The following is a 15,817-nucleotide window of genomic DNA, read 5'->3' on the forward strand; positions in this document are numbered from 1 at the left end:
TAGTAGTTTCATCACAGATTACTGACAGAGCTTGCTGGGAGTAGTAGTTTCATCACAGATTACTGACGGCATGCTGGGAGTTGTGGTTTCATCACAGGTTACTGACAGAGCATGCTGGGAGTAGTAGTTTCATCACAGATTACTGACAGAGCATGCTGGGAGTAGTAGTTTCATCACAGATTACTGACGGCATGCTGGGAGTAGTAGTTTCATCACAGATTACTGACGGCATGCTGGGAGTAGTAGTTTCATCACAGAATACGGACGGCATGCTGGGAGTAGTGGTTTCATCACAGATTACTGACAGAGCATGCTGGGAGTAGTAGTTTCATCACAGATTACTGACAGAGCTTGCTGGGAGTAGTAGTTTCATCACAGATTACTGACGGCATGCTGGGAGTAGTAGTTTCATCACAGATTACTGACAGAGCATGCTGGGAGTAGTAGTTTCATCACAGATTACTGACAGAGCATGCTGGGAGTAGTACTTTAGACAACATGGAGGAAGATAATAATATTTGCCAGATTACTGACATGTAGCACCCCTCCCTATGTTTGCTGTGTCAATTTTCCTAATTACCACTGGGTTTAGTAGATTTTCTACAGACAACAGACAGCCTCTGCTGGCAGTAGTGGTTTTATACCAGATTACAGACAGGATGCTGGGAGTAGTAATTTAATCACGCATCACTGACATTGCCATACTTGGAGTAGTGGTTTTACCACAAATTACTGAGTGCATGCTGGCACTGGAGTAGTAGTTTTATAAAAGATCAATGACTCAGCATGCTGGGAGTAGTAGTTTCATCACAGATTACTGACAGAGCATGCTGGGAGTAGTAGTTTCATCACAGATTACTGACGGCATGCTGGGAGTAGTGGTTTCATCACAGATTACTGATACAGCTTGCTGGGAGTAGTAGTTTCATCACAGATTACTGATACACATGCTGGGAGTAGTAGTTTCATCACAGATTACTGACGGCATGCTGGGAGTAGTAGTTTCATCACAGATTACTGATAGAGCATGCTGGGAGTAGTAGTTTCATCACAGATTACTGACAGAGCATGCTGGGAGTAGTAGTTTCATCACAGATTACTGACAGAACTTGCTGGGAGTAGTAGTTTCATCACAGATTACTGACGGCATGCTGGGAGTTGTGGTTTCATCACAGGTTACTGACAGAGCATGCTGGGAGTAGTAGTTTCATCACAGATTACTGACAGAGCATGCTGGGAGTAGTAGTTTCATCACAGATTACTGACGGCATGCTGGGAGTAGTAGTTTCATCACAGATTACTGACGGCATGCTGGGAGTAGTAGTTTCATCACAGAATACGGACGGCATGCTGGGAGTAGTGGTTTCATCACAGATTACTGACAGAGCATGCTGGGAGTAGTAGTTTCATCACAGATTACTGACAGAGCTTGCTGGGAGTAGTAGTTTCATCACAGATTACTGACGGCATGCTGGGAGTAGTAGTTTCATCACAGATTACTGACAGAGCATGCTGGGAGTAGTAGTTTCATCACAGATTACTGACAGAGCATGCTGGGAGTAGTACTTTAGACAACATGGAGGAAGATAATAATATTTGCCAGATTACTGACATGTAGCACCCCTCCCTATGTTTGCTGTGTCAATTTTCCTAATTACCACTGGGTTTAGTAGATTTTCTACAGACAACAGACAGCCTCTGCTGGCAGTAGTGGTTTTATACCAGATTACAGACAGGATGCTGGGAGTAGTAATTTAATCACGCATCACTGACATTGCCATACTTGGAGTAGTGGTTTTACCACAAATTACTGAGTGCATGCTGGCACTGGAGTAGTAGTTTTATAAAAGATCAATGACTCAGCATGCTGGGAGTAGTAGTTTCATCACAGATTACTGACAGAGCATGCTGGGAGTAGTAGTTTCATCACAGATTACTGACGGCATGCTGGGAGTAGTGGTTTCATCACAGATTACTGATACAGCATGCTGGGAGTAGTAGTTTCATCACAGATTACTGATACACATGCTGGGAGTAGTAGTTTCATCACAGATTACTGACGGCATGCTGGGAGTAGTAGTTTCATCACAGATTACTGATACAGCATGCTGGGAGTAGTAGTTTCATCACAGATTACTGACAGAGCATGCTGGGAGTAGTAGTTTCATCACAGATTACTGACGGCATGCTGGGAGTAGTGGTTTCATCACAGATTACTGATACAGCATGCTGGGAGTAGTAGTTTCATCACAGATTACTGATACACATGCTGGGAGTAGTAGTTTCATCACAGATTACTGACGGCATGCTGGGAGTAGTAGTTTCATCACAGATTACTGACAGAGCATGCTGGGAGTAGTAGTTTCATCACAGATTACTGACAGAGCATGCTGGGAGTAGTAGTTTCATCACAGATTACTGACAGAGCTTGCTGGGAGTAGTAGTTTCATCACAGATTACTGACGGCATGCTGGGAGTTGTGGTTTCATCACAGGTTACTGACAGAGCATGCTGGGAGTAGTAGTTTCATCACAGATTACTGACAGAGCATGCTGGGAGTAGTAGTTTCATCACAGATTACTGACGGCATGCTGGGAGTAGTAGTTTCATCACAGATTACTGACAGAGCATGCTGGGAGTAGTAGTTTCATCACAGATTACTGACGGCATGCTGGGAGTAGTAGTTTCATCACAGATTACTGACAGAGCTTGCTGGGAGTAGTAGTTTCATCACAGATTACTGACGGCATGCTGGGAGTAGTAGTTTCATCACAGATTACTGACAGAGCATGCTGGGAGTAGTAGTTTCATCACAGATTACTGACAGAGCATGCTGGGAGTAGTACTTTAGACAACATGGAGGAAGATAATAATATTTGCCAGATTACTGACATGTAGCACCCCTCCCTATGTTTGCTGTGTCAATTTTCCTAATTACCACTGGGTTTAGTAGATTTTCTACAGACAACAGACAGCCTCTGCTGGCAGTAGTGGTTTTATACCAGATTACAGACAGGATGCTGGGAGTAGTAATTTAATCACGCATCACTGACATTGCCATACTTGGAGTAGTGGTTTTACCACAAATTACTGAGTGCATGCTGGCACTGGAGTAGTAGTTTTATAAAAGATCAATGACTCAGCATGCTGGGAGTAGTAGTTTCATCACAGATTACTGACAGAGCATGCTGGGAGTAGTAGTTTCATCACAGATTACTGACGGCATGCTGGGAGTAGTGGTTTCATCACAGATTACTGATACAGCATGCTGGGAGTAGTAGTTTCATCACAGATTACTGACGGCATGCTGGGAGTTGTGGTTTCATCACAGGTTACTGACAGAGCATGCTGGGAGTAGTAGTTTCATCACAGATTACTGACAGAGCATGCTGGGAGTAGTAGTTTCATCACAGATTACTGACGGCATGCTGGGAGTAGTAGTTTCATCACAGATTACTGACGGCATGCTGGGAGTAGTAGTTTCATCACAGAATACGGACGGCATGCTGGGAGTAGTGGTTTCATCACAGATTACTGACAGAGCATGCTGGGAGTAGTAGTTTCATCACAGATTACTGACAGAGCTTGCTGGGAGTAGTAGTTTCATCACAGATTACTGACGGCATGCTGGGAGTAGTAGTTTCATCACAGATTACTGACAGAGCATGCTGGGAGTAGTAGTTTCATCACAGATTACTGACAGAGCATGCTGGGAGTAGTACTTTAGACAACATGGAGGAAGATAATAATATTTGCCAGATTACTGACATGTAGCACCCCTCCCTATGTTTGCTGTGTCAATTTTCCTAATTACCACTGGGTTTAGTAGATTTTCTACAGACAACAGACAGCCTCTGCTGGCAGTAGTGGTTTTATACCAGATTACAGACAGGATGCTGGGAGTAGTAATTTAATCACGCATCACTGACATTGCCATACTTGGAGTAGTGGTTTTACCACAAATTACTGAGTGCATGCTGGCACTGGAGTAGTAGTTTTATAAAAGATCAATGACTCAGCATGCTGGGAGTAGTAGTTTCATCACAGATTACTGACAGAGCATGCTGGGAGTAGTAGTTTCATCACAGATTACTGACGGCATGCTGGGAGTAGTGGTTTCATCACAGATTACTGATACAGCATGCTGGGAGTAGTAGTTTCATCACAGATTACTGACGGCATGCTGGGAGTTGTGGTTTCATCACAGGTTACTGACAGAGCATGCTGGGAGTAGTAGTTTCATCACAGATTACTGACAGAGCATGCTGGGAGTAGTAGTTTCATCACAGATTACTGACGGCATGCTGGGAGTAGTAGTTTCATCACAGATTACTGATACACATGCTGGGAGTAGTAGTTTCATCACAGATTACTGACGGCATGCTGGGAGTAGTAGTTTCATCACAGATTACTGATACAGCATGCTGGGAGTAGTAGTTTCATCACAGATTACTGACAGAGCATGCTGGGAGTAGTAGTTTCATCACAGATTACTGACGGCATGCTGGGAGTAGTGGTTTCATCACAGATTACTGATACAGCATGCTGGGAGTAGTAGTTTCATCACAGATTACTGATACACATGCTGGGAGTAGTAGTTTCATCACAGATTACTGACGGCATGCTGGGAGTAGTAGTTTCATCACAGATTACTGACAGAGCATGCTGGGAGTAGTAGTTTCATCACAGATTACTGACAGAGCATGCTGGGAGTAGTAGTTTCATCACAGATTACTGACAGAGCTTGCTGGGAGTAGTAGTTTCATCACAGATTACTGACGGCATGCTGGGAGTTGTGGTTTCATCACAGGTTACTGACAGAGCATGCTGGGAGTAGTAGTTTCATCACAGATTACTGACAGAGCATGCTGGGAGTAGTAGTTTCATCACAGATTACTGACGGCATGCTGGGAGTAGTAGTTTCATCACAGATTACTGACAGAGCATGCTGGGAGTAGTAGTTTCATCACAGATTACTGACGGCATGCTGGGAGTAGTAGTTTCATCACAGATTACTGACAGAGCTTGCTGGGAGTAGTAGTTTCATCACAGATTACTGACGGCATGCTGGGAGTAGTAGTTTCATCACAGATTACTGACAGAGCATGCTGGGAGTAGTAGTTTCATCACAGATTACTGACAGAGCATGCTGGGAGTAGTACTTTAGACAACATGGAGGAAGATAATAATATTTGCCAGATTACTGACATGTAGCACCCCTCCCTATGTTTGCTGTGTCAATTTTCCTAATTACCACTGGGTTTAGTAGATTTTCTACAGACAACAGACAGCCTCTGCTGGCAGTAGTGGTTTTATACCAGATTACAGACAGGATGCTGGGAGTAGTAATTTAATCACGCATCACTGACATTGCCATACTTGGAGTAGTGGTTTTACCACAAATTACTGAGTGCATGCTGGCACTGGAGTAGTAGTTTTATAAAAGATCAATGACTCAGCATGCTGGGAGTAGTAGCTTTACCATATATTACCAACTACATGCTGGGAGTATATATTATGTCTCTCTGCTGTGATACATAACGGAGGACGCTGCTTTTACGTCTAGCTTCACAGCTTCGCGCCTAAATTGCCGCTGGCCTGAGAACATGCCCCGCCCTTAATACCTGCCCGTCCTTCCCTCACCTGGTAGCCCCGCCCCTCTGTCTCCAGTGTACACGGTACATTGTGGAGGTGGCAGCCAGCGGCTCCGGTTCCGGTGAGTCCCGTCCGCCTCACAGCCGCGTCTCTCAGGGCTGTGTCTAAAGACCGAGAACAAGGACAGTGGGAAACACTGTATACGCATGCGACTGAGGCCAGCAATGGACTGTAATCAGGCAATAGCCATCATTGTCATTAGTTGTAGTATATATGGTATAGCAATAATTATAATATATCAAATACCACAACATATTTATTATAATATTTCATGTACTACTATGTTATATAATACAATGATTACATTTATATTATTTCTAACAATATTTGTTTCCATTTTATTGCAAACATATAATTATAATACCAGACACTGGATATTTTCGTGCACGACCCCTCATCACCCCGCAGCACATTGGGGTAGAGTCACACAGCATTTTTTTTTTTTTTTTTTTCTGTGTGAAAAACGCAGGCAGTGGCCATAAATTTAAAACCTAATTTATACTTAAAAAAAAAAAAAAATGGTAATAAACTGCAAGGAAATAAGCACATTCTAGAAGTAATTTATTTTGCTATTATTGTTTTTTTACCCCCCCATGCATAAAAAAAAAAAAGTGAACAAGCCCGTATGCTCCGTCCAAAGCGCTGCCCCCCTTTTTACGTGCGTTTATTGAACCGTGCGGGATCACCACATCATATCCATAGACTGTGTAATTTATCTTGTCGAGATGGAGCGTCTCAGCAGGATAAATAAACATGCTGCGGTCTACACGGGTCTGCTACCTGCGTATTTGCAAGCACAGTGGAGATGGGACTTCAAAAAATCCCATCCACTATCCTGTAACCAGGGCCGGTTTTAGGCAAAGTGGGGCCCAAATGCTTACATATTGCACATCACACAGAAGCATTTCGATTGTAGTTACATGCGCTGAGTTCAGGCCTCTAAATTAGTGTGATCGACAATATTGAAGTCGTTCACTTGTTTCCCGGCCTCTTTCCACCATCTGAGAAAGAATGATGGGGATAGAACGATCACTAATGGATCACTACACATCACCATACCGTATCATGTTATCAGCAGCACATCTACAGTTTACACCCCATAGTCCTCTGTATAATATAATGTGCCCCATAGTCGACAATATAGTATAATACACTCCCCATAGCCCTCCATATAGTATAATACACTCCTCATCGTCCTCCATATAATATAATATACTCCTCATAGTCCTCCGTATATTAAAATACATTGCTCAGTCCTTCATATAGTTTAATACACTCCTCATAGTGCTCCATATAGTATAATACACCTCCAGTCATCCATGTAGTACAATTCACTTCCCATAGTATAATGCACCCCATAGTTCTTCATATAGTATAATGTATTCCCCATAGTCGTCGTTACAGTATAATGCAGCCACCCCAGAGTATAATGCAGCCCCACCGTACAATATACTGTATCCCCCCACAGAATATAATGCAGCCACCCCACTGAATATAATGACCCCCTCATATAGTATAATGCAGCCCCTCCATAGAATATATGGCAGCCCCCTCATAGAGTATAATGTAGCCCCTCCATATAATACAATGTAGCCCTCCTCATATAGTATAATGCAAAACCAACTTCTCCACCATTACAGAAGATCGACTCTCCACTCTACTCTCAAGATCACATCTCACTACCTGTGCACTTGACCCGATCCCATCCCACTTCATCCCAAAACTCACCACAGTCTTCATCCCAATGCTAACCCATCTCTTCAACCTATCACTAACAACTGGTGTTTTCCCCTCAAGCTTTAAACATGCCTCAATCACACCTATCCTCAAAAAGCCCTCTCTTGACCCATCCTCTGTATCTAGCTATCGCCCTATATCACTTCTCCCCTATGCCTCAAAACTACTGGAACAACACGTCCATCTTGAACTATCCTCCCACCTCTCTTCTTGCTCCCTCCTTGACCACTTGCAATCCGGCTTCCGGCCACAGCACTAAACTGAAACTGCCCTAACTAAGGTCACCAATGACCTACTAGCCGCCAAGGCCAAGCGACACTACTCTGTCCTCCTCCTCCTGGACCTGTCCTCTGCCTTTGACACAGTGGACCATTCCCTATTACTACAGACCCTCTCATCTCTTGGTATCACAGACTTGGCCCTATCTTGAATTGCGTCATACCTAGCAGATCAGACATTCAGCGTCTCCCATTCCCACACCACCTCCTCACCGCGCCCCCTATCCATCGGAGTCCCGCAATGTTCAGTCCTAGGCCCCCTGCTCTTCTCCGTTTACACCTTTGGCCTGGGACAGCTCATAGAATCTCATGGCTTTCAGTTTCATCTCTATGCTGATGACACACAGATCTACATCTCTGGACCAGATATCTAAACAGAATCCCTCAATGTCTGTCTGCTATTTCATCCTTCTTCTCCGCTAGATTTCTAAAACTTAATATGGACTAAACAGAATTAATCATCTTTCGCCCATCTCACGTGACCCCCCCCAACAGACCTATCCATTAAAGTAAAAGGCTGCCCACTCTCTCCAGTCCCACAAGCTCGCTGCCTCGGGGTTATCCTTGACACTGATCTCTCCTTCAAACCACATATCCAAGCCCTTTCCGCTTCCTGCCGACTTCAACTAAAAAATATTTCACGGATCCGTACATTCCTCAACCAAGAATCTGCAAAAACCCTAGTCCGTGCCCTCATCATCTCCCGCCTTGACTACTGCAACCTCCTGCTCTGTGGCTTCCCCTCTAACACTCTCGCACCCCTCCAATCTATTCTTAACTCTGCTGCCCGACTAATCCACCTGTCCCCCCGCTATTCCCTGGCCTCTCCCCTCTGTCAATCCCTGCACTGGCTCCCCATTACCCAAAGACTCCAGTTCAAAACCCTAACCATGACATACAAAGCCATCCACAACCTGAGTCCTCCTTACATCTGTGACCTAGTCTCCCGGTACTTACCTGCACGAAACCTCCGATCCTCACAAGATCTCCTTCTGTACTCCCCTCTTATCTCCTCCTCCCACAATCGCATACAAAATTTCTCTCGCGCATCACCCCTACTCTGGAACTCTACCACAACATATCAGACTCTCGCCTACCATGGAAACCTTCAAAAAGAACTTGAAGACCTACCTCTTCTGACAAGACTACAACTTGCAGTAACCACTTATCCACCAAACCGCTGCACGACCAGCTCTGCCCTCGCCTACTGTATCCTCACCCATCCCGTTGTAGATTGTGAGCCCTCGCGGGCAGGGTCCTCTCTCATCCTGTACCAGTCGTGACTTGTATTGTTTAAGATTACTGTACTTGTATGTATTACAGTATGTATACCCCTCCTCACATATAAAGCGCCATGGAATAAATGGCGCTATAATAATAATAATATAATATAGCCCCCTCATAAAGTATAATGAAGCCCCCATACAGTATAAACTAGCCTCCCCAAAGAATATAATGCAGTCCTCCTCATATGGTGTAATTTAGCCCCATCATAGAGTATGATGCAATCACCCCCCATATTATATAACAGCCTCCCCCCATAGAATATAATGTAGCCCCCATGGTATATAGCACAGCCCCACGTGGTATACAGCACCATGGTATACAGCACAGCCCCACATGGTATATAGCACAGCTCCACATAGCATAGAACCCCCCCCGAGAATGGCCCCATAGTCCAGACAGTATTCACTGTTAGATTTTAAAAAAAACAGCACAATCCTCACCTGTCCTTGTGCCCCCGCTGCTCCTGTCTCCTGCGCTGCCTGGCACACAGTGAGTGTGAGATGACGTCATTGCGCACCCGCAGTGTCAGAAGCAGAGTGGGGAATGATGGGAGAGTCAAATCATACATATATATCCCTTAAAAATGGTACTTTATTGTTTAAAAAACCACAAATGTGGTATACACCAGAAAAAGCGTGACTAAAGATGAAAAACAAAAATTAAAGTGTTCAAACAAACAAGCTCATACTAAGGTGACACCTTGGAATCCCTCGTAAAGACTAAGCTGTATCCTGCCTGTCCGCGGAGGTTGGCACCCTAGGGGGGAACGTTGTGGCGCCCCCGCTCAACGATGGCTGTCCCTAGGGGCCCTGATAAGCCCTACCGCCACTAGTGGTCCCTTCTACCCGATGCAAGATATGGGAACCCCTATCTCTAGACAGAGACCAAGCTGCTCTAAAGAGGACCCTGTGTCCCAAAGCAAAGAGGTTAAAATTAAATAGAACACATATGGCAATCGGTGGTCAGATTAGAGCAAGAGACATCATAATAGAAAAAACAGTTTGTGAATAGTGCCTCAATCTCATGTAGAAGATCTCTTAATATATAGAAAAGGCACTGACTCTAATAAGTCATAACACACAGAACGGATAAAGGCTATATCCCATTGCTGCATAAATACAGAAAAAATGCAGAACTGCCACAGCGATACTCATCTGCATTTTCTGCCACCTGCCAACAACCAGTTAACGCCTCAACGCGTTTCGCCTTATTAGGCTCATCAGGAGGCCCGATGTTGCGATATCTTGTGTCCCATAAAGGTGCAAATAGCTTACCGATACTCAGTGCAACTCCCCTCTTTAAAGCCGCCGCGCAGAGCAATAGCTCCGCCCACTCACGTTGCATGGCGTCTCTGCGCGCCAATTGCCTCGACACCCATCCACTGTTGCTCCAATCAGCTAACCGGACTCCCCAGCAGCGGCATGGTGACCAATCCGATGTCCTCAGACAGAAAGTCTCCCAGCATTCACCAATCAGCAGAGCTGAAACTGTTTGCCACGTCTGACATACACGCAGCGTCACTGCTGGATCGCCAATCAAATGTCTGTGGATAAGCCATCTCACAGCGCTCTCAAAGCGCTGCGGCTTAGAATCGCTGTCCACTCCGAAGTATATCACCCACATGTAAAATACACTCTCCAAATAAATCCACAGTAAAGCGCTAGGTATGGCATATAGACCGATGCTCAGTAGTCTTAATATGTTTTTCTTTTTTCGGCATGATGATTAGCATGCAGGTACGTGAATGTAAATCGCATCATAACCTTCAGCGGTGTGAACAGGAGTCAGTGGGCATGCCCCTCATTAAATGAATTGAACACTCTTTTACAATCAAAATATATATACCTATAGGAAAAAAGCATTATAGCACATATATATAGATCCTATAGTTGTTAATCCGATGTTACATGATTTGCAAACATAGTTGGAGATAATAATAGATATGCATCAATATATATATATATATATATATATACAGCATCCCTAGCACACACCTGTTAAAAAATTATTATGCCAATGGAGCTGAGATTAATAAGAGCTGCTCACATTCATTAGAGGGTGGATCTAGAAACGGCAGTGAGGAGGGGAATTTTTTATATATATCCAATATTCCATGACAATGCATGGGGATCCCATTAAAAATGGGAAACACAAACAAAACCCAAAAGACCAATATCCTCAAAGCAGAACACATTATTCTACTGTGGCTCATAAGAAACAGGCAAACGACAGTTGCTCATTCAACCCCCTCGGCTCTAGGGACTCCATCCTGAATATCCATTCACATTCTCTCCTAAGAATCACCTTGTCCACATTACCTCCTCTTGGGTTAACATTAACAACCTCTATAGCACAAAATTTGATGTCACCGAGGTCGCCTTTATGGCACGTCCACATATGCATTGCAAGCGGGGTTTCTCTTTGATGCCTTATGTCCCCAAGATGTTCCCCCACTCTTCTTCTGAACTCTCTCCTAGTCTTACCTATATAATTTTTAGGGCACGAACACGTGGCCATATAGATGACCCCTGTTGTCTTGCAGTTAGAGAAGTCACGATGATAGAAAATCTTGCCTGTACTCGCACTACAAAAGGACTTCCCTGGTCTCATATATTTACAAAAACTGCAATCCCCACACTTAAAAAAGCCGCAGGGTCTCCTATCTAGCCATGTCCCACCAACCCCTGGTCTCCTATAAAGGCTATGGACCAGCATGTCCTTGATTGATTTGCCCTTTCTAAAGGTAATATTGGGACGCTCACCAATGATATTTTTCAAATCCGGATCTAACCTAAGGACATCCCAGTGCTTGGACAGGACCTTCCTGACCTCCTGATGATTTACATCAAAAGTCCCGATGACTCTTATTATTTCTGTCGAATCTCCAGTCTCACGTTTCTGCAGCAATTTACCCCTGTCTGCTTTCCTTGCAAAGTCATACGCCGTGTTTAAAACATGTTGTGGGTATCCCTTTGCCTTAAACCTACAGAACATGTCACCAGCCTGTTTATGGAACAGGTCATTCCTGGAACAATTCCTCCTCAATCGTAGGAATTGTCCCTTCGGGATACCTCTCTTGAGGGGAACTGGGTGGTGGCTCTGCCAATGTAATAAACTATTTGTACTTGTCGGTTTCTGAAATATACTAGTGGAGACACCTCCCATTAGATCTTTTTTGATTTTGATATTTAAAAATGGTATTTCGGTTTTATGAATTTCTGAGGTAAATCTCAGGTTCACATTATTTTGATTCAGTTCTCTTACAAACTCTTCAAACTGATCTTTTTCCCCTGTCCATATCATAAAGACATCATCTATGAACCTGTACCACAGAGAAATCAGACCGTGCCACCACTTCTCTTCTCCTCCAAACACAATAGTCTCCTCCCACCAGCCCAGGAACAGGTTTGCATACGAAGGGGCACAGGGGCACCCCATCGCAGTGCCCCTGAGCTGGTGGTAGAATTTTCCATCAAAACAGAATGCATTATGGGTCAATACATATCGCAAGAGCGAGCACAAAAAAGTATTATGCACTCTACAAGCTATTGACCTCTGACTAAAATAGTGTCCCACACCTCTGATGCCTACGTCATGTGGTATATTGCTATAGAGGGCTTCTATATCAATAGAAGCCAACCAAGCATCCCCCTCCAGATGTACACCCTCTAAATTTAGCAATAGGTCGGATGTATCCCTTAAGTATGATGGCATAGAGACCACAAAGGGGCGTATTATCTGGTCGATATATAAACCGCTATTTTGTGTCAAAGAGTCCACACCTGATACAATCGGCCTCCCTTTGAGGGGATTGAGGCCCTTATGTATCTTTGGCAATGCATAAAAGGTGGCTACCATTGGAAACTTAGGAATAATGAAATCAAATTCAGTCTTTGAGATCAAGCCCTCCACTAGGGCCCTATCCACAATCAATTGCAACTCCCCTTTGAAGGTGACCATAGGATTCTCTTTTAAGACCTCATATGTTGAATTATCCTGCAGTGTAGCCTGGCACATTTTACGGTACTCAGCGTGGTTCAAGATTACCATATTACCCCCTTTGTCGGAGGGTTTCACTACTATTTGGTCATTTTTCTTTAAGGCCTCAAGTGCTAGTCTCTCACTGGTCAACAAATTATCATTATTCTCCCATTCTGGTCCTGTTAATCTTTTAAGGTCCCTTTCTACCAAACTGGCAAAGATATCAATGTTTCCCATATCCCCCAGAGGTGGCATCTTTTCGCTTTTATTTCTTAAAGTAGTAAAGGGACCTTTCCCAGCAATGGGGGCTCTATTATTTTCATTTAGAAGTCCAATGAGCACCTCGTATCCTTCAATGTCCTCCTCGTTAAGGCCCTGTTGTCTACAGGCCTCACGACTATTGTGTCTAAAGAACTTTTTCCACTTGAGTTTCCTACAAAACAAATTCAGATCTTTTACCCACTCAAAACAATTGAACCTATTCAATGGCACAAAATTCAGGCCTCTTGAGAGGACACTCTGTTCATCCATAGTGAGGATGTGCGAGGATAGGTTTATAATCTGACCTTTTAATGGTTGAACCGAGTTCTTAATTGATAACCCGTCCTCGCACCTTGTTCCAAAAAAGAGGAAGAGGAGACAGCTGGGGTAAAGGGCTGAGCAGAACCAGAACCTAAACCAGATACTAAATTGGAACCTGGAGAGGGAGAGGGAGTTGGCATTCGTATACCTCCCCTGTGCGACCCTCTTCCTTTTTTCACATATCTGCCCCTCCCACCTTGCCATCTCTGTCTCGACAACATCTCTCTGTACTGATAAGTACCCCCCGATACCCTCTCTGTCCTTTCTGTATCAGAGGTATCAATATCAGATGAAGAAGCCTCAGACTGTCTTTATTTTTGGTAACTAAAAACCTGATTGTCACTAAAGTCCTTAAGATCTCTATGAAACTGGAGGTGCTTTCGCTCTTTTAGTAGGGCCTGATATCTCTCAACGGAATTTTGTAGTACTCCCTCCCTTCTATTAAAGTCGGTATCCCCTTTAAATTTCAGGACTTGTTCAATCAGTTTATTCAATTCCCCAGTGACCCTCTCAAACACCTTCCTTTCTTCTACCAATAGGATTTGCATAAATCTGAGAGATGACTCAATGGATTCCTTCATCCACACATTCAAAAGGTCCGGTGAAGAGATTCTGGGGGAAGGATTGATGTTTATCCTCAAACCTCTTGGGATTATCCGATTTTTTTTATATAGTTCTCAAGTGTCCTGAGTTCCCACCAAGATTTCAAAAAGTTTTTATAACCTCCATAGACTTCATTAAACAAATTTTTGAGAGCCAACGGGCCAGTATTGCCCTCAACTGACCCTACTGTATTGAATGCCTGATTTGCATCTTCCAGCCACAAATCTGAATTAATGGGGCCTGCTAGAAAACCAGCCATCCCAGGTTCGAATATAAACAATTTCAATTACAATATTGTAAGGGTTCTCAAAGTCAAATCATACATATATATCCCTTAAAAATGGTACTTTATTGTTTAAAAAACCACAAATGTGGTATACACCAGAAAAAGCGTGACTAAAGATGAAAAACAAAAATTAAAGTGTTCAAACAAACAAGCCCATACTAAGGTGACACCTTGGAATCCCTCGTAAAGACTAAGCTGTATCCTGCCTGTCCGCGGAGGTTGGCACCCTAGGGAGGAACGTTGTGGCGCCCCCGCTCAACGATGGCTGTCCCTAGGGGCCCTGATAAGCCCTACCGCCACTAGTGGTCCCTTCTACCCGATGCAAGATATGGGAACCCCTATCTCTAGACAGAGACCAAGCTGCTCTAAAGAGGACCCTGTGTCCCAAAGCAAAGAGGTTAAAATTAAATAGAACACATATGGCAATCGGTGGTCAGATTAGAGCAAGAGACATCATAATAGAAAAAACAGTTTGTGAATAGTGCCTCAATCTCATGTAGAAGATCTCTTAATATATAGAAAAGGCACTGACTCTAATAAGTCATAACACACAGAACGGATAAAGGCTATATCCCATTGCTGTATAAATACAGAAAAAATGCAGAACTGCCACAGCGATACTCATCTGCATTTTCTGCCACCTGCCAACAACCAGTTAATGCCTCAACGCGTTTCGCCTTATTAGGCTCATCAGGAGGCCCGATGCTGCGATATCTTGTGTCCCATAAAGGTGCAAATAGCTTACCGATACTCAGTGCAACTCCCCTCTTTAAAGCCGCCGCGCAGAGCAATAGCTCCGCCCACTCACGTTGCATGGCGTCTCTGCGCGCCAATTGCCTCGACACCCATCCACTGTTGCTCCAATCAGCTAACCGGACTCCCCAGCAGCGTCATGGTGACCAATCCGATATCCTCAGACAGAAAGTCTCCCAGCATTCACCAATCAATCGTAGGAATTGTCCCTTCGGGATGCCTCTCTTGAGGGGAACTGGGTGGTGGCTCTGCCAATGTAATAAACTATTTGTACTTGTCGGTTTCCGAAATATACTAGTGGAGACACCTCCCATTAGATCTTTTTTGATTTTGATATCTAAAAATGGTATTTCGGTTTTATGAATTTCTGAGGTAAATCTCAGGTTCACATTATTTTGATTCAGTTCTCTTACAAACTCTTCAAACTGATCTTTTTCCCCTGTCCATATCATAAAGACATCATCTATGAACCTGTACCACAGAGAAATCAGACCGTGCCACCACTTCTCTTCTTCTCCAAACACAATAGTCTCCTCCCACAAGAAAAAATAAAAACATATTAAGACTACTGAGCATCGGTCTATATGCCATACCTAGCGCTTTACTGTGGATTTATTTGGAGAGTGTATTTTACATGTGGGTGATATACTTCGGA

The 15,817-nt window shown here is 43.8% G+C and overlaps 1 protein-coding gene across 1 annotated transcript in view; it reads left to right on the forward strand.

Moving 5' to 3' along the window:
• The first annotated feature begins 5,705 nt into the window (after window positions 1-5,705).
• The window catches only part of CCDC187 (coiled-coil domain containing 187), a 186,210-nt gene continuing 176,098 nt past the window's right edge, over window positions 5,706-15,817 (forward strand). The window contains exon 1 of the mRNA XM_073541044.1: window positions 5,706-5,716. The gene's annotated coding sequence lies outside the window, so the exon portion shown is untranslated. The remainder of the gene's footprint in view (window positions 5,717-15,817) is intronic.

This window comes from Dendrobates tinctorius, unplaced genomic scaffold (genome assembly GCF_039654945.1).
Source record: "Dendrobates tinctorius isolate UK_male_01 unplaced genomic scaffold, ASM3965494v1 ptg000120l, whole genome shotgun sequence".
NCBI classification, from domain to species: Eukaryota; Metazoa; Chordata; class Amphibia; order Anura; family Dendrobatidae; genus Dendrobates; species Dendrobates tinctorius.